At 34.8% G+C, this 19,450-nt stretch overlaps 1 long non-coding RNA gene across 1 annotated transcript in view; it reads right to left on the bottom strand.

Moving 5' to 3' along the window:
* Nucleotides 1–4,758: 4,758 nt before the first annotated feature.
* The window catches only part of LOC136323114 (uncharacterized), a 64,908-nt gene continuing 50,216 nt past the window's right edge, over nucleotides 4,759–19,450 (bottom strand). Inside the window, exon 3 of the long non-coding RNA XR_010728917.1 lies at nucleotides 4,759–4,869. This is a non-coding gene — a long non-coding RNA (uncharacterized lncRNA). The remainder of the gene's footprint in view (nucleotides 4,870–19,450) is intronic.

The raw sequence follows: 19,450 nt of genomic DNA, 5'->3' as shown, positions 1-19,450 counted from the left end.
TGAATGTTTGGTAAAATTGTCCTGTGACACCATCTGGTTCAGGACTTTTGTTTGTTGGCAGTTTTTTTTAATTATTATTATTTCTTCGATTTCACTAGTTGTAATATGTCTATTCATATTTTCTGACTCTTCCTGATTCATTTTTGGAAGATTGTATGTTTTAGGAATTTATCCATTTTGTCCAGATTATCCAATTTGTTGGCACATAGTTGTTAGTAATATTTTATGATGATATTTTCTTAATTTCTTTTGTGTCAGTTCCTTCTGCTCACTTTAGGCTTTGTTTAATATTCTTTTTCAAGTTCTGTTAAATGTGAAGTTAGATATTTTGAGATTGTCATTGTTTCTTAAACTAGGACTGTATTGCTATGAATTTCCCTCTGTGGTAGTTTTTGCTGTGTCACATAGATTTTGAGTTGTTGTGTTCTCATTTTCATTTGTTTCAGGAAGTCTTTAGATTTCTTCTTTGATGTCATTGTAAACCCATTCATTGTTAGTAAAATGTTACTTAGCCTCCATTTCATTGTTTTTTTTGTTTTCTTCTTGTGATTGATTTCTAGTTGCATATCATTTTTTTTTTTTTCTGAAGCTGGAAACAGGGAGAGACAGTCAGACAGACTCCCGCATGTGCCCGACCGGGATCCACCCGGCACGCCCACCAGGGGGCGATGCTCTGCCCACCAGGGGGCGATTCTCTGCCCATCCTGGGCGTCGCCATGTTGCAACCCTCCTGGGTGTCGCCATGTTGCGACCAGAGCCACTCTAGCGCCTGGGGCAGAGGCCACAGAGCCATCCCCAGCGCCCGGGCCATCTTTGCTCCAATGGAGCCTTGGCTGCGGGAGGGGAAGAGAGAGAGAGAGAGGAAGGCGCGGCAGAGGGGTGGAGAAGCAAATGGGCGCTTCTCCTATGTGCCCTGTCCGGGAATCGAACCCGGGTCCTCCGCACGCTAGGCCGACGCTCTACCGCTGAGCCAACCGGCCAGGGCCAGCATATCATTATTGAAAAGAAGAAGCTTGCTATGTTTTCAGTCTTCTTAAATTTATTGAGACTGGTTTATTGTCCTAACATGTGGTCTATCCTAGATAGTTCTATGTGCACTTGAAAAGAATGCATATTCTGAAACTTTGGGCTGAAATGCATTGAAGATATCAATTAAATTCATCTGATTTAATGTGTCATATAAGGCTGCTTTTCCTTGCTAATTTTCTGTCTATTCATGACTTGTCTTAAATCTCCCAGAACAGAAATAACTGCCAATGTTTTCCCTCTTCTTCTCCCTTTTCCATTTCACAGATTATAAGAACTAGTGATTCTATTGTGATAGTTTTCCTCATTATCTTACAAGTTCTTTTTGAACGGACAAGCAGGCATCCTTTTAACTGCTGACTTCAATTGTACATTCTCTTAATATTCTTCAACTTGGTAAAAGTTTTGGTCCCAATGATTGCTGCTGGAAGGCTAAGTCCAAATGGCTGATAAATTTTTCTTCTCAAAGAGTAATGCATAGTGATGCAAAAGGATACCTTAGTTTCTTTAGAAAATAATGCATAGTGATATGAAGAATATCCTCATTTCTTTTAAAAAGAATACCTAGTTTCTTTTCTTTTACCCATTCCTGGTACTAGTTCAGAAGTGGACTGGAATTAAAGTAAACTCTCTGGCTTCTTTTTTGCTTTCATCAGAATTTCTTAACTTTAATTTTGACAACTGAGCTCTAATGGGCAATTGATAATTCATGTTCAAGTTAATGGAGAAAGAACAATCTGTTAGGAAAAATGTTTTTTCCACTTAATTAGCCAAGGTAACTGGGGTCAGGGACTTAGTTAATTTGAATAATATTTCCCCCAACTATAAAATAAGCTATATATGATAAAACAAATAAAAACATATATAAACATAACAGAGTACAGCTTTAGAATTAGAAATTGTCAATTATTATAAAAAGTATTTTATATTGTAGCCACATAATCCTCTTGTTATAAAAAATGTCACAATGATAATTGATGATGAGAACAAAAGCAAAGTTAAGACTTCATTTGGTCCCTTGTTAAAATAAAATATGTAGATTGTATTAAAGAACAAAAAGTGTGAATTGAATGAATAGATGACAGTCTTTCTCTTGAATTTTATCCCAACATACTATCTAATAAAAATTAAGATTAATTAAAAATGCAAGTACAAATAATAAAATTAAATACTTTAATAGAAAAACTAAAATGGATAAGGATATTTTTTAAATCCATTTTCTAAGTGATGTAACTACTATTGATTTTTTTAAAACCTTAGAACAACAATAAACTTTAATCCATAACGCAAAGAAAGTCTTGGCATATTTACTTTGAAAAGTTTTGTTACTTAAAACAAACATAGCCAGAGCGTCGGCCTGGCGTGCGGGGGACCCGGGTTCGATTCCCGGCCAGGGCACATAGGAGAAGCGCCCATTTGCTTCTCCATCCCCTCCCCCTCCTTCCTCTCTGTCTCTCTCTTCCCCTCCCGCAGCCAAGGCTCCATTGGAGCAAAGATGGCCCGGGCGCTGGGGATGGCTCCTTGGCCTCTGCCCCAGGCGCTGGAGTGGCTCTGGTCGCGGCAGAGCATGCCCCGGAGGGGCAGAGCATCGCCCCCTGGTGGGAAGAGCGTTGCCCCTGGTGGGCGTGCCGGGTAGATCCCGGTCGGGCGCATGTGGGAGTCTGACTGTCTCTCCCCGTTTCCAGCTTCAGAAAAAAAAAAGAAAAAAAAAACAAAAACAAACATAGCCAATAACCAATTTGCTTTAAGGTAACTTTAGTCATGGATACAGTAAACATACCAGCACATCTTATAACCCATTCTTTACTCACTTATCCCTGAATTTAATTATAGTTTGGGCAGGTAAGTTTAATTTCTTCTTAATAAGGAACCATGGAAAACACTATTAATAAAGAAATAAGAAATCACCCTTCCTTTTAACTACTTAAAATCTTCAAAATTAAGTTTTCCTATTCAAAATTTTAAAACATTGGACCTTGTATTTCCCTTTTTGTATTATCCTAAATAGCACTATAATAATATTTTCTTCTCAATATCATGCTTTTACTGATTGCCCTGGAAAAGTTTCAGTAATGTAACTAGGATGCTCTTTTTTTCCCCCCTCACATCATAAGGTTTTGTGTTTTTTCTTTCTTAAAAAATGATACAATGTGTGACTAATAAAAAACAAAATAGGGAAATATTTTCTGTCTTTCTCACAAGCCATATTTGATTCTCTAGCAATTCATCTCAGCTCTGCCTTCAAAATGCACTCCAATTTCAACCATGTCTCACAAAGTCCAAGCTGAGATGAATTACTAGAGAATACAAACATTTTTTAAATTTTTCACTTAATTTTTTCTTATCTCTGCAGTCACATTTTGAGGTAGTGTCGACTAGAGTATCAACATAGGAATTTTGAGGGTACACAATTCGGTCCATAACATACATAGAAACACTAGTTTCTCATTATTTGTGGTATTTACTTAATAAAAAGTCATGCTAACCACTCAATCAGTGAACAAAAAACCTTTGCTTCTAGCAGAAATAGAAGATTATGTTCCTGCAAGCCTCTGGTCTAGTTTTTGTCAACCAACCAATACATATCCTTGTTTTATGTGTATTCCTGCATAAAAACATTTTATTTAACACATATTTCTTACAAGTAATTAACTGCATGATCACTGAATGATTTAAAGCCAAGAACTTCGAGGGACATTTGTGTTATATAGTAAATCCCCAAGTTACAAACATCCAACTTACATAGAACTTGTACTATGAATGGAACGATTTAGGACTGATAGTCTACTACAATTGGACATTAGTGAAAATGATATCCTAGAGTTACTTGACTCCTATGGCAAAGAAACCAAAGAACACTTAAAATTTTAATATTTCATTGTATATATGGCCAAATTAGAACTGATTTTTAAATGTCTATATAGATTATCCTATTTAATCCTTTATAGGTTATATGTTACTACAATCATTACATAATTAGGAAACCAAGGCTTGGCCTTGGTTATAGGACCACTAAATGGTAGAAACAGAACAATTTCATTTAACATGCTGTTTACATCTATATCAGAATCTAAATTGTATGTGTAAATTAAATGCCACCTACATGCTATTGAACAAGAAGCAAACAAAGAATGCTCATAAAACAATTAAAATAACCCTATTTCCAATGCTCCCAATAAACAATACTGTTCTACCTTAATCATTTTGTATTATTTACATAAAAAACAAAAACATATATATGAATTAAATGAAATTGGTATAATATATAAACAACTATGCAACCTGCCAAATTTCTCTAATTTCATGAAAACATAATCTGTACCAAATAAGTGCTATACTTAATAAATTAACTTTTTCTTTTTTCAATTACATGCTTGATAAAGACAAAAAACTTGGTTTTGCTTTCTCCTTTTAAATAAGAGATACAATTTAATTATATGCTGAGGTCTGAAACAGAAAAGGAATAATTTTCCTATTCTGCAAATCTGGCTAAGTATATTAAAATATTATACAAGAATGATTTTAGCACAAAGAAAATGTGATTTATTTATAACATGCTGCTACTCCCTAGTCTCAATAAACAGGCCAATAAAATGCATTTTTTAGTCCTTCTAGCATTTGCTACAGAAGTTCCATTCATTAGGATTACATTTCTTGAAGTTAACCTGTCAACCGAAGATATTCATTCTTCTGTGAAGAGCAGCCCACTGAGTTCCCTGGACACCTGGGTTATACTGTTATCTGAAGTGTCAGAGCAGAACTTCAAAGGGAGACAGCTGCAGAACACATCTTTGCAGGTCCTTGATCTCTGGACTGGAGTATGTGCATATACTTCTAAATTGTCTAAAGGGAAATTTAGAATTTACTTTTAGAATGTTTAAAGGTAATTTATTCTGATAAAGGTAAAATGGGAAGACAACTGTTAGTCTGAGAAATAGTATCCATCTAAGGTGGCCTACCCATTAAACTTCTACTTAAACCTATTTTGACAAGTGTTTGTTAAACATATACTATTATATGAAAACCAAATAATACCACATCTATTAAAAAGTACTTGTCATTTGGAGATAAATACTGAAATGTATAAGGATACAATGATATATATCTGGATTTACTTCAAAACAATATAGAAAGAAAAACTAGTTTGGGATATATGTAGAACTGGCCATTGGTGGATGGTTGTTTGGACTAGGGGTAATAGGTACATGGTGTTTCAATATATATACTATTAATTATTTTTGGTATCTCTAAATATTTCTATAATAAAAATAAAACAATACTTCTCATTAAGAAAGTTGCATTTAAAACCCACTGTTTATATCCAAATGAAAAAATAGCTATGTTCTAAAATTCCGTGGCAAGTTAGTTAGTAAAAATGAGACCACATTTTTTAATTTGATATAATGTTTTATATACATGATGTTACACTGGGGAACAAATTTTTTTCTCATTTTCTGTTGCATGAGGTTTTAGAACTGTTTCTATATATTTCTGCATCGCTGATTCCAAATCTAAAATCCATTTTTTGGTGCATGCCCTAGTTTTTATGCAAATTTAATTTTTTTTGTTACAGTTAATGGCATGCATTGGTTTTTAAATTGGAGTTAAAGGACAACGATTCTTGGATTGAACATAACCACAAAGCAATTGATGTTTTACAAATATCACTTTTACATAATCGTAGTTGTTTTTAAATGTAAAAATTATTATCTGATTAAAACACCTTCTTATTTTGTTTTAAGATTGAATCATGGCTTCTTCAAGTAGGCATAAATGTAAGAATAGTCCTGACACCTTCTGTTATATATGTGGCTGTTACACACTTCAACGTCAAAGGCACAATATTTCATCATTTGTAACATATGCATATATTGCCCATTTTCAAGTTCCCCTTGGCTGTCAAGACAAGAATTGGGCTCCTCATATTGTGTGTCATAATTGTGAGGAAATGCTTCATGACTGGACAAAAGGAAAATGCAAAGGAATGCCTTTTGGTATTCCCATGGTTTGGCGTGAACCTAAGGACCACAGCAGTGACTGTTATTTCTGTCTGATCCATACAAAGGGCATCGGTAAGAAAAAATGGCATATGATCACATATCCTAATATTCCTTCAGCAATACGACCTATCCCACACTTTGAGATACTCCTAGTTCCAGTTTTCAATGGTTTTATTTCTTCTAAGGACAAAGAAAGTGAACACAGTGATCAAGTGTATTTTGATAAGATGCATGAGGAAATGGTTGTAGAATCTGAAGGGTCTTCTTCTGATGCCAAGCAGTCATTAACCCCTCAGCAGCTTAGCCAACCCAAATTGAATAACTTAGTAAAAGATTTGGGCCTATCAAAGAAAGCAGCTGAGTTATTAGCCTCCAGGCTTATAACTTATTACTTAGTCTGCTGAAGGCCCGCGGTGAATGTACTTCACCAGTCAGCTAAAGTATCCCATTTCAGGAAGTGTGAACAAATTTTGTAGACTTTTTTTCCGAAGACACTTTGTTTACTGTCATGATATCAGTAGTCTTCTCAGCCTGCTAGGCATTACCACTTACAGTAGAACAGAATGGCGACTATTTCTTGACAGCTCTAAATGGAGTCTGAAATGTGTTCTCCTACACAACAGTAATGTTTATGCATCAGTTCTAATTGTTTATTCAACTCATCTGTGAGAAGATTATAATGACATAAAAATTGTCCTCAACTTTCTGAAGTCTGAGGAGCATAACTGGATCATTTCTGTGGATCTTAAAATGGTAAATGTCCTGCTAGGACAACAGAGAGGTTTCTTGAAGTATCCTTGCTTTCTGTGTTTGTGGGACAGCTGAGCTCGGGAGAAACACTGGACACAGAAGGAGAGGCCAAAACGTGAAGTTCTGAAAGTAGGGATGCAAAATATTTTGAATGAACCTGTAGTTAATCAAGACAGGATCATTTTTCCCCCACTGCACATCAAACTTTGCTTAATGAAGCAGTTTGTTCAGGCTTTAATAGGGAAAATGAATGCTTTCAACATATTATTTCTGCTTTTCCTGCCTTGTCTTTCACAAAGATAAAAGCAGGTGTATTCAATGGACCTCAAATTCGAACCATCATACGTGATGAAGAATTTGCCAGGAAGATGAATAAGGAGGAGAAAACAGCATGGCACTCTTTTGTGACAGTTACAAAGAACTTCCTTGGCAACAAAAAAGCAGAAAATTATGAACTTCTGGTTCACAGGATGCTGTTGGCTTTTCTTGATATTGGATGTAACATGAGCGTTAAGATTGACTTCCAGAACAGTCACCTTGATAAGTTTACTGAAAATCTTGGAGCTGTTAGTGATGAGCAGACTACTGCTGAAGCATCAAATGAGATTGTCCTCAACAAGTACACAAACACAAGAGCTACAAATGCAAATTTTTGCCTGAATAGAATTTAAATAAGTTTTGCGCAAATTTTATGATTAAAATAAGTGTTTCATATGTTCTATTTTGAAATTGACAAATTCTGATGCAATCATATCTTTTAGTGTATTAGTGTATTTACTGCATTATATAAATTATTATATTTTCACAAAGATGATGCCCAGGAAGACATTCTACATCATTTTGTTAAACTAAATGTTGAAAATTTTACAATAAGATGAAAACCTAAAATCTAGAATTCCAAAAAAAAACCCTGTAGCTTACAGTGAAAAACTAATGTCAGATTTGTGATCAGCACACTCAAATTAGGTAAGAACAAGTGTTTTGTGGATGCAACAAAAATTTTGTTCCCCAGTGTATGGGTCTGAATCAATATACAAAATCTTTAAATTTTTATTTTATATCTACTAATCATTATGCTTTTTCTCAGTTATGGACTTAAAATTCTTTTGTGGGCTGGCATCTACATTTTCACCTAATATCATTTATATGCAGTGATATGTTCCATAGAACTGAGAAAGAAACACAGTTGTATCAGTTACATGTTTTCCAAACTATCCTGATCAATCTCTCCCTCCCATTATGCGATATAATGTGTCATCCAATTCAGCACAATTTTTAAATACATATTTCCTTGTTTCTGAATTTATTGAGGGACACTGCTTAACAAAATTATGAAAGGGATTCTATTGTGAATTACTAGAAAACAGGCAAAAACTGAGACTGCCCCAAGTGAACAGGATATATAAATAGTTATATAGTTACCATATCTGTAAAGTGATCACTTATTCATGCTTAAAGATTTTATGTGCCATAGAATCTTAAGTATCTGTCTAGTTCTACAATGCTATTACTTTGCAAGGAAAAACTGAGAATTATAAAATTAGAAATTGACATTTTAAACAACAAACTAAAATATCACAGAGTTTTCCTTCTCTTCTTATAAATTCTTCTTACAGATTATATTTGGTGGCTAAAATAATCCTAGAGATTCTGAATAATTTTTTCTACATTTTGTTCAAACTAAATACTATTTGTTTGATAGCCTAATTATATATCTTTTGTACTTTGATGTAATCACCTGTCTCATTCCACACTTGCTTGAAAGAATCTCAGTCATAGCAAGGATTAATACATCAGAAAAATAAAATTAAATTAAAAAATAAAACTTTATATATTCCTTAGGTTAGTCAAAAAGAGCCAAGTTATAGTCTGATAGCAAATGAAGCCTGAAATTTCAGTGATGTAAGACATAAAAGTACTTCTTTACTTAGTACTCAGAATATTTCCCTTCACTCTATATCACTTTTAGCACCTCTTCAGTCAGCATTGGGAGTCCAGTCTGTTTCCACGTTGGGGCTCCACCAACTCAACACATGGTCTACATCCCCACTATGACAGGAAGCACCACAATGAGCACCCTGGCTCCTCAAGTCTCTTCAAGGAAGTGACTCTCTCTGATGCCTTCAGATCACATCCATTGACCAAGACTAGTCTTATAATGCCACATAGCTTTTAAGGGCTGAGAAATTTACTCTTTCTTTGTACTCAAGAGGAGGAAAGTGAAATGGGGTTCGGTAAAAAGAAGTATATCATTCAGAAAGCCATAGGAAGTTTTCAGCCAAAGAAGTGGCTATTTCTATTCTTTATTTACACAAAGTAATACAGTAACTGCAGTGAGGTCAAAAGGTGAGCTGCCCTTCAATTCAGCATGATGAGGTCCAAAATGCTGTAAGTAAAATATGTGATTTGTAGAGAAAAGCTTAGCACAAATGTCTTTAGGAGCTTTCACTGATAGAAGGGAAGCAAGAATTCATAAAATTATTCTAAATAAAATGCCTCAAGTTATAATTTAATCTGTCTTTTGGATATTCCACAAGGAGACAGGCAAAAACCTCATCGCAAACCTCCACGGAAAAAAAACAAACAAACAACTTTTATATTTTGAAAAACAGTACCTCTCAGTCTATTCTGGTGAAACATTTCAGTCACTTAATATTTATTCATTATACTCTCAGCCATGGGATTTCTAATTTAGTGTATATGGAATATAACTTTCAAATATAGATTTTCTACTTTAAATAATGGATTAATGTTGCTTTCAGCTAAATTAAGCACTGTTGTTTATGCTAGTAAAAAAAATAAAAAGGAAAAAATACAGCATTATTTTAAGGTAGTGAACTTGAATCAATTTAGACTTTTCATTACTGTTTTGCATTCTGAAATTGATAAATTTGTAAAATTTCATTTTCATATACAAATAGATTTGCAAAACCTTTTTTATTTCTTTTTTTGTGAGGTAGAGACAGAGAGGGACAGACAAGGACAGACAGACAGGAAGGGAGAGAGATGAGAAACATTAATTCTTCACTGCGGTTCCTTAGTTGTTCATCTATTGATTTCTCATATGTGCCCTGATTGGGGGGGGGGGGGCTTCAGCAGACCAAGTGACCCCTAGCTCGAGATAGTGACCTTGGGCTCAAGCTGGTAAGCTCTGCTCAAACCAGATGAGCCCGCGCTAAAGCTGGTGACCTCGGGGTCTTGAACCTGGGTCCTCCGCATCCCAGTTTAACGTGCTATCCACTGCGCCACTGCGCCACCACCTGGTCAGGCAACACTCTTTTTATTTCTGAATAAAATTGTTACCTGCCATTCTCTCTCTCTTTTTAAATTTTTTTTTAGTTAATCACTTTAGGTGGAGGGGGGGAGAAAAAGAGAGAGAGAGAGAGAGAGAGAGAGAGAGAAGGTGGTAAGAGCAGGAAGCATCAACACCCATATGTGCCTTGACCAGGTAAGCCCAGGGTTTTGAACTGGCAATCTCAGTGTTCCAGGTCAATGTTTTATCCACTGCACCACCACAGGTCAGGCCCTGGCATTATTAAAGAAAAAAAAGTTTTGTTTATTATAAATCTGTTGTTCTGAAGGCAAAAAAAAAAAAATTAAAGATTTTGCAAGCTATAGTTCTCTATGTTAATTGTATTAAGTTAAAATGATAGAGGACTAATATGAGGAAAGAGTACTTTAAACTCTAAAGATATAATTATTTAAGAGAATTTTGGGTAATGACATAGATGGAATTATAACTAATTCCCATACATTTAGTGGTGATGTGAATTATTATTATGAATGATAATTTAAAATTCAGTCCAGCACTTATGCATAAGAGGTTGTGAACTAACCATCTTCGGAGCTCTAATTTTAGTATTTTCTCTGGTATTTATAACACAATACAAGCAACCCACTTAAATACTGTTGGGCAGATAAAATGTATTATGCTCACTTTGTTAAAGATGGTGCCGCTGCCCATGTGGAGGCCGTTGCCCAGGTGATATTAATGTGTGTCTCTGTGGGCAGGCAGGATCGTTGTAGCCTGGGGCTTGGTTTTGGGATTAAGCCTTTTCCTACCCTTTTTGATGTGGGGTGGTACAATCCCATCATGCCTCAGAAGTGACTGTATTAGAGACTTCCCTATTTTTTATATTGGATTAAAGGTTGTGAAGCTACAGTATAAAATATGGGCAGAACGGGAGCTCACTCTTGGTTCCTGGGATGATTAGCATGAGAGAGCAGAGAGAGCAGAGCAGAGAGAGCAGAGCAGAGAGCAGAAAGAGGCCATGTGGCCAGGAGAAGCAGCCAAGATGGAGGAGTGCTGAGTGAGATGCCAGTTTGTGCAGAGTTTGTATCTGGGATAAGGAAGGAGATGGGGAACTGAAGAGAATAAGGCTGGTGAGCTAGAAACCTTTGATTCTAGGAAACTCGGATAAGTCAGTGGCTTTGTGAGCACTGAATGTGAGTGGGTTTTGGAGCCCAGTATATGTTTTTACTTGCCCGCCGGGTGCAAGCTAGGATTAAAGACTATGGCCCACCAGTTTTTGGCTCCATTGTTTCTTTACCGACTGTCCGAATCCAATGCGAACCTGCATGTGCCGGGCTGCTTTGATAGTGGCACTGGCCATGGCCACTGGCTTTACAAATACTTCTACAATATTCTTATTAGTAAAAATCCTATTTTTCATTATATAAAAGCATTAAAAAAAGAGTGCACCTAGTAGACAAAATTTAACTAATGAGGTAGAAACCTGAATTTAAAGTTACTCTTCTCTTTTAAATTCTCTTTTCTTTTATGCTGTGAACTACATAATTGGCAGTCCTAAGAAAGTAGCCTAAGGCAGTTCTTTTTCAATTAGTTAATTCATGACCCTGGCCTGAAGAGCAAGAATTAATGCTTAAGGCAAGGATAACTATATTCAGGTAATCATGTCATTTATCATCCTAAGGGGAAAATTCTGAGGGCAAAATGGGGAGCTATTATTAATTTCGTCTGGAAACAGGAAAAACTTTGATCTTTTACATTGACCTTTCTATGTATAAACTGCCTTCAATAAGATCCAAGCAGTTTAAAGTAGCAATCAGAGTTGCCCATGAAGATTACAAGTTGACTCCACTGGCTCTTCTCTCTTGGAGAGTATAAATAAGCAATGCCAACAAGTCGGACAAGGGGGCAACTTCTGGGGCCTTGGTGTTGGCAAAAGGTTAACTGAAATTGTTGGTTCTGGAAAATCTGCTGAATCCATGAAGCTCTTGTTCACTTAACCTTGGAAATGTGGGCACAGCTTCCTGAACTACCTCACTGCCCAGCTATCCTTATTATGTGCTCCCATCACCAGTATAATATGAAACCATCTCCTTGTAAGGTTAACATACAACACAATGCAGACTAGCATTATCTTTAGAATTTCAGTGGTTTGGAAGAAGGGTGCGGTTTAATTGATAAGGGAAAGGAAAGATGAGTAACCAAGTCACCATTACCTTTTCAAGATTAGGCTTCTAGTCTTCTAGTAAAGGTGGAAAATAAAAAAAAAATGTATTTTTAATACATTTAGATGCTTGTATAAATTTATTTATTTAAATATTATTCAATTAAAAAAATTTCCATGTCTACAGCAAGTGATATTTTACTAAGCATCATAAAGATTTTTGAATTAAACAATAATTCCATAATATCTTTAAAACAGAACACCAAGTGAGAATAAATTGAGAAGCTAAAAAATAACTTTCAATTGTAAAGTATGAGAAAATAAAAATTTTCATAAAGTTTTCTGAGAAATCCTAATATGCGCTTAACTGTTGGACTGAAGAATGTCTATTGAAACTATTTGAACAAAGATTTGATCTACTGCCATCTAGTGGGGCTTTAAATTAAATTTTTAGATGCTGACAAAAACAAAAGAAGAAACGAAATGTCTAATTTAAAATTATAGATATTCTAAGTGATTATCTATTCCAGTGACTTCAGTCTTTTTGTGCTCTGAGGATGTCACCAAGGTACCAGGGGCATCATCTGAAGGGCAGGAGAGATGAGAGGGTGAACTCTGAGGTCTCACCTCTAATCCAACCAGATCAGTTACAGTTTTATCTGCCCTATATATTGGGCTTCTGACCTGATTTTATTTGAGAACAGCATTCCACTTTTAAAACTAAAATTTTAAAAATGTTTAAAGACCTTATTTTGTTTTATGTCTATTGTATAAATGAACATATCAATAGACATTAATTTTCTAATATCACACAAATGGCTAGGGTCACAACTAGCAATAGAACGGACACTTAAATTAGCCATGAAATAATTATTTTTATTAAATGAAATTGAAGTGTTCACATTTACTTTCACATTTATTCTATATTTATCTCATTAGAATAGTAAATTTTTAATTTAAAAATCCAGGGTTTTTCTATATTTTATAAACTACTTCTTCTTTCTTCTAAACCAAATGTGTAGATCCCTCATAAATTATCACATATTATTTCTTTTAGTGTCAAAAGCAAAATATAAAATTTTTATAGAGTTTAAATTCAATATTATTTAAAAGTTACATATATATGTGAAAAGTTTTATAATTATGTTAACATACAGATTAAGTTAATTAGACATTTTAATTTTTTTCTGTATCTTCTTTATATTTTTTAAAGTTAAAGTATTACATTTAAAATCAGAATGCTTTTGGCCCTGGCCGGTTGGCTCAGTGGTAGAGCATCAGCCTGGCGTGTGGGAGTCCCGGGTTCGATTCCCGGCCAGGCACACAGGAGAAGCACCCATCTGCTTCTCCACCCCTCCTCCTCTCCTTCCTCTCTGTCTCTCTCTTCCCCTCCCGCAGCCAAGGCTCAATTGGAGCAAAGTTTGCCCAGGCGCTGAGGATGGCTCTGTGGCCTCTGCCTCAGGCACTAGAATGGCTCTGATTGTGGCAGAGCAAAGCCCCAGATGGGCAGAGCATCTCCCCCTGATGGGCATGCCAGGTGGATCCCAGTCGGGCGCATGCAGGAGTCTGTCTGCCTCCCCATTTCCAACTTCAGAAAAATACAAAATAAATAAATAAATAAATAAATAAATAAATAAATAAATAAATAAAATCATAATGCTTTTTAGTGCCTGACCTGTGGTGGTGCAGTGGATAGGGTCTACCTGGAAACCCTGGGCTTGTCTGGTCAAGGCACTAATGGGAGTTGATGCTTCCTGCTCCCCCCTTCCTCTTTCTCTCTCTCTTTCTCACTCTCTAAAGTGAATAAATAAAAAAAATTAAAAAGACAGTAGTAATATCCTTTAAAAATAAATAAAATAAAATCAGAATGCTTTTTTTTTTTTTGGATATTACATACATTTTATTATACTTATGTGCAAATTAAGTGACAGTAGCTTTATTATGTTTAGATTTCATATGCAGTATAAAATCATCAAAGAAAAAATTAGAAATTATAACAAACTAAATTTTAAAAAGTTAAGTTCCCCCCTCCCGAATAACATCCTTCAAAGATAAGTATCACAAACATTTTTGCTCAGCTTTTTAGAACTGTCCCCAGGCAAATATATTTTTATCATATAAAAAAATTTTAAAAATATTGCTTTTATTTCTGAGGCTGCCACAAACTATTTTGTGAACTGGGCAAGTCAAATACCATTTCTTTCCCATACTTACTGTGCACATTTGAAAAATAAGGAAATTAAAGTAGTAGTAGTAATCTTAAGTCTATTTCAAATGGTAAATGGTTCTGATTTTATGAAACTATTGTTCTCATTTTGAATAACTATGCTTTGGTATATACATTCATGATTATTTCTTTTATATCTATAACATAAGTCAATAAAATTTTCAAATATTCATTGGTTTTATTAAGAACCAAATAACAGAGAAGTTTCTTTGTTAAAGAGAAATTATTTCAAAAGGTACAGAATGCATTTTAAAAGGTACAATAACAGGCCTGACCAGCTGGTGGCACAGTGGGTAGAGTGTCAGACTAGGATGCAGAAGACCCAGGTTCAAAACCCTGAGGTCGCCAGCTTGAGCACGGGATCATCTGGTTTAAGCAAGGTTTACCAGCTTGAGCCCAAGGTCCCAAGGTTGCTAGCTTGAGCAAGGAGTCACTCAGTCTGCTGGAGTCCCCCACCCCTGGCAAGGCACATATGAGAAAGCAATCAATGAACAACTAAGGTGCCTCAATGAACAACTAAGGTGCCGCAATGAAGAATTAATGCCTCTCATCTCTCTCCCTTTCTGTCTGTCTGTTTCTATCTGTACCTCTCTCTGTCTCTGTCACAAAAAAACAAAAACAAAACAAAACAAAAAAGTACAATAACCTGTCCCTTAAATATGAAAAAATAAGTTTTCAAAGACTAAGAAAGAAGTTTTTTATGTACATTAAGCTGTCGCTAGAACACAGAAGATATCAAGACTACTAAGAATTTAATTTTTTGTGATTCTTTTATATTAAATGTAACATAAAAATCAGGGGCAATGGCCACTGTCAATTCCAGGAGGGCTTAAGATGTTGGGTAACCTGTTAATGAGAGAAAAAATAATATACCCAGTACAAATTAATGGTATAAAGTTAGCATGCATCATTGAGCAGTCTTACTAAGAACAGGTAATGTTTTAAATGAAGTCGTCCTTTTGTGAAAGCAATTTGTATAAGACAGCAAAATCTCATCAATATAACTTAATAAATATATATTATTATCTTAAAAAGGTCATCTGGAACAAAAGCATGGGATTATTTTCTTTACTGCTGTGTCTTTCAGTGCTTAAAGCAGATTGGTATATACATAGTGCTTAACCAATATTTGTCAAAAGAATTAATATCTTGGACTCCTTCCTGCTTTCATAGAAGACCAGAGTAGTAATAAATTCTGATGTTCAATTGAGAGAGGTTAATTCAGCAATTATTCACTGAGTGCCCAACACATGTCAAAAAATTAACTAGCTTTTTTACAACAATACTTTTGAAACCAAAACTGTATAAGCTGCAAAGTTCAAAAAAACTTTTTGAAGACAATAGATCAGAGTATCTATCTTTTGAAAAAATAATTTTAGCAACAAAAGTCAGAAATTGACTTTATATTATAGAGTGGCCACAAAATTTCTAATTATTGAGGATGCCTACTTTAATTTTTCTTAGTGACCCATTTAGAAAATGAAAGTGAGTATCCTTTATAATAACCCCAGTATATCGGGCATTAACTAAAAGTATCCTTGAGGAAACAGAGCATATGGTTGCTTTAAGAGTACATGCTATAGTCTATATCTAATAAAAGGATATGTTTCTACATTGGTAAAATCCCAACTAGTCAAGTTTAAAAAATTAATGATAAAGTAACAAGGGTAAAAAATAATTAAGTTTAATAAAATTCTAAAAATTCTGAGATTAGAGCTATAAAGTAATGGTAAAGTTTAAATACATTACAAAAGAAATAGCTTTTAAGACCTGAAAAGCTATAGTATATATTGTATACATTCTAATGCACGACATTGACATTCAAGACTATTTTTGGTGATGTTTATAGGATGTTAAACTCAAAGCTATTTAAAAAGAAAAGGAGGAGCACAAATTTATGAAAAGACAAAATTACTATAAAATATCCCAAACAGGCTATGTAACTTCTTTGGTTTTCTTATATACAGAGTTTAACCAATAACTATACCTCACGATATCATGACAAAGTTCAATTAATCACCACTCTCATTTATGGGCTCCAGGAAATAAAAACATAGAGCTTGAAGGAAATAATAAGACTTAATAGTTGAGATAAAATTATAAAGCATTATAAAATTGGCACATAGCAGTTAAAATGTGATGCTGTGTATAACATATTATTATTTACCCTAAATAAATGCCTTATAATAGCTGTACTTAAAAAATATGCATGTCTTTAACTTTGAACTTTCCACTGCCTAAATCATTGAAAACTCTTTCTGATTCTCTTCTCTACTCAAATATGGTGGGTTCAAAGAGGGAGGAGGAGGTTGTTGCCCCTCTTTTTAAAATACAATTATCTTTAGTCTTAGTCATTCCCAGGAAATAATAACAATATGATCATTTTAACTGGCATTCAAAATTCTCTCAAACCAGTCAAATTAATGGGGGAGCTTGATTCAAAATGTAAACAAAAGCAATCTTATTTTTTATTCTATAGAATATATATACCAAAGGTTGACTCAGAGGCTGCATTTTATTGAAATCATAATGCTTTTATTGATTTTATAACTACCCCTATTTAATAATAAGAAAAGTGAGGCTTAGAGAAGGTACACAGAGTTCTTACCCAGGTCTTCTGACTAGAATCTATCAATTTTTTTTTTCTGAATATAATAGTGCTATAGAAAAGACCTATATGTGTCAATTATCTGATTCATGAGCATTAGAATAACACTTGGAGTGTGTTAAGTTTCTGTACTAAATGCCACTGATTAGGTCATTCTAAGAAATCCTGCTCTGAAATATAGCTCTACTACACAGTTCAGAAAAAAAGCAAAATCTATGGTTTCATGCATCTTTGCATGTCTCAGGACATTGTTTCTGCTGACACATCCAATCAGTAGAAAGGAAAAATGGAAATCAATTAATAAATATTATTAATTGCTTATAATTATAAAATTACAGTCATTATAAAAGATTGTACAGTATATAAGTTTAAAAATAAAACCAATATTTTATGAGATAAAATTGATAATTATAACAATACTTTGATAACTAGTACATATAAAAAAAGTTATAGAAGAGGAAGAGTAAAATCAATAAAGAAAAGTACTTACACAAGCATGAACACATCTGTTATAGCACTGAAATATCTGTACATATTAATCTTTATTTAAACACACACACACTCCAACTACACTCTCCAACTACTTACTCATTCACATTTCTCAATTACATTCTGCATTTTTAACAACAGAGATGATGAATTTATCTATCATTGCAAGAACCCTCACAATGTTATAATGCAGTACTATTATACAGATGAGAAAACAGGTACAGCGAAATCACAGAACGTATCCAAGATTATATGTCCAGTAGGTAATGGAGACTAGATTCAGAAGCAGGTATTTAGCCAGAGATTCCATGTTCCTAACCACTTCTATATTGCCCTGGACAGTTAACTGATTATTAAGTAATAATTGACATAGTTTTCTTTGCTATTAGGTCTGATTTTCATTGTGTAAAAATAAACATTCTGAAAATAAACACCTTAAGTACTTTACCAGTGATTTGATTTTTTCAGCTGTTTCAGAAAGCAATGGGAGATATTGTAGTGTTGACCTTCATTCTTACTTGTAAATAAAAAAATTGTCAGTAACATGAAAGTAAAGGAATCTTGAGAGAAAAATAAAAATGCTGATTAAGTTCTGAGTGTAGAAGAGTATAATGTAGGGCACAGACAAAATCACAATGTGCCCCTAAAAACTGCTAATGAGGCTTTTAGATCACATCAATGGGACTAGTGTCTTCAGAGCACAGATATAGTCCTGCTGCCTCCTGCACTCATTAGCCCTTGCAAGGAGTATTCTCATGAATTCTAGGTGTCTGGACTATAGAAGAATCACAAAGAAAGTGGAGTAAACTCAGACGGGAATCAGAGGGCTTAAAACTATTGCTTTTCTAGGTTTTTTAAGGAGATGAGATCATAAAGTCTGCAATAAGACTAAACACCTTACATGCTACTATAGAATGATCTGTAGTATATCCATAACAAACATCAATGACAATGTTGAACTAGGGTTAAAGAGGCTAGGTTTATTGTCTGCTCAGTTTCTGGCATATTATTAAGTGCATGACATACTTGAGAAAAAAATAATGAGAAAACAGAGGAAGAAACTGGACAATGATGTATACAGAAATAAACTGATTCTGTTAAATTAAAAAATTTGACTATGGCTGTAAAGCCAGTTGCCATGGCCACCATCACAGCCGCCTGGCCCATGCAGGTTCGCATTGGATTCGAACAGTTGGTAATGAAACAACAGAACCAAGAACTGGTGGGTTATCATCTTTAATCCTAGCTTGCATCTGGCGGGCAAGAAACACACACAGAGGGAAAACACTTCCCTTTCCATTCAGGGCTCCCAAAGCCACTGACTTGTCTGAGTTTCCTAGAATCAAAGCTTTCTACCTCACCAGCCTTATTCACCTCTGTTCCCCATCTCCTTCTCTCTGCACAAATTCTACACAAACTGGCTTCTCCTTTAGCACTCCGCTATCTTGGCTGCTTCTCCTCTCCTCCATGTGGCCTTACTCTGCTCTCCTCCTGCATGGGATTCTCCTAGCATGTAATCACTCTTCCCCAGAACAACGTGATCTCTTTTCCTTTTAAAACCTTTTAGCGTGAAAACCCTCCCCCAACACATATTAACATAATCACGTACATCCTAAGCAATCACCCGGGCGATGGGTTTCCACATGGGCAGCGTCATCTTTAACAGAGCATAATATATTTTATCTGCTCAACAATGGCCCTTAGTTCTGATAAAAGCTGAGAAATCTATCAATAGGCATCAGATGTGTTAGTACATTCAGTAGCTAGAAGATCCTTGTCTTTTAGCATCTCATAGATTGCAGTGGGTTGTAGACAGGACATGTGTCACCAGGACTCAGAAAGCCAAGGTAACTTAAATGTCTTTACATTCAAGATCTAGTGAGACTCTTAAATGACAATTGCCAAATCAGTAAGCATTAATTTTCTCATAAAATAG

Source organism: Saccopteryx bilineata, chromosome 2 (genome assembly GCF_036850765.1).
Source record: "Saccopteryx bilineata isolate mSacBil1 chromosome 2, mSacBil1_pri_phased_curated, whole genome shotgun sequence".
Lineage (NCBI taxonomy): Eukaryota > Metazoa > Chordata > Mammalia > Chiroptera > Emballonuridae > Saccopteryx > Saccopteryx bilineata.
The sequence above is the reverse complement of the archived record's forward strand: the minus strand, read 5'-3'. Positions and strand labels throughout refer to the sequence as shown.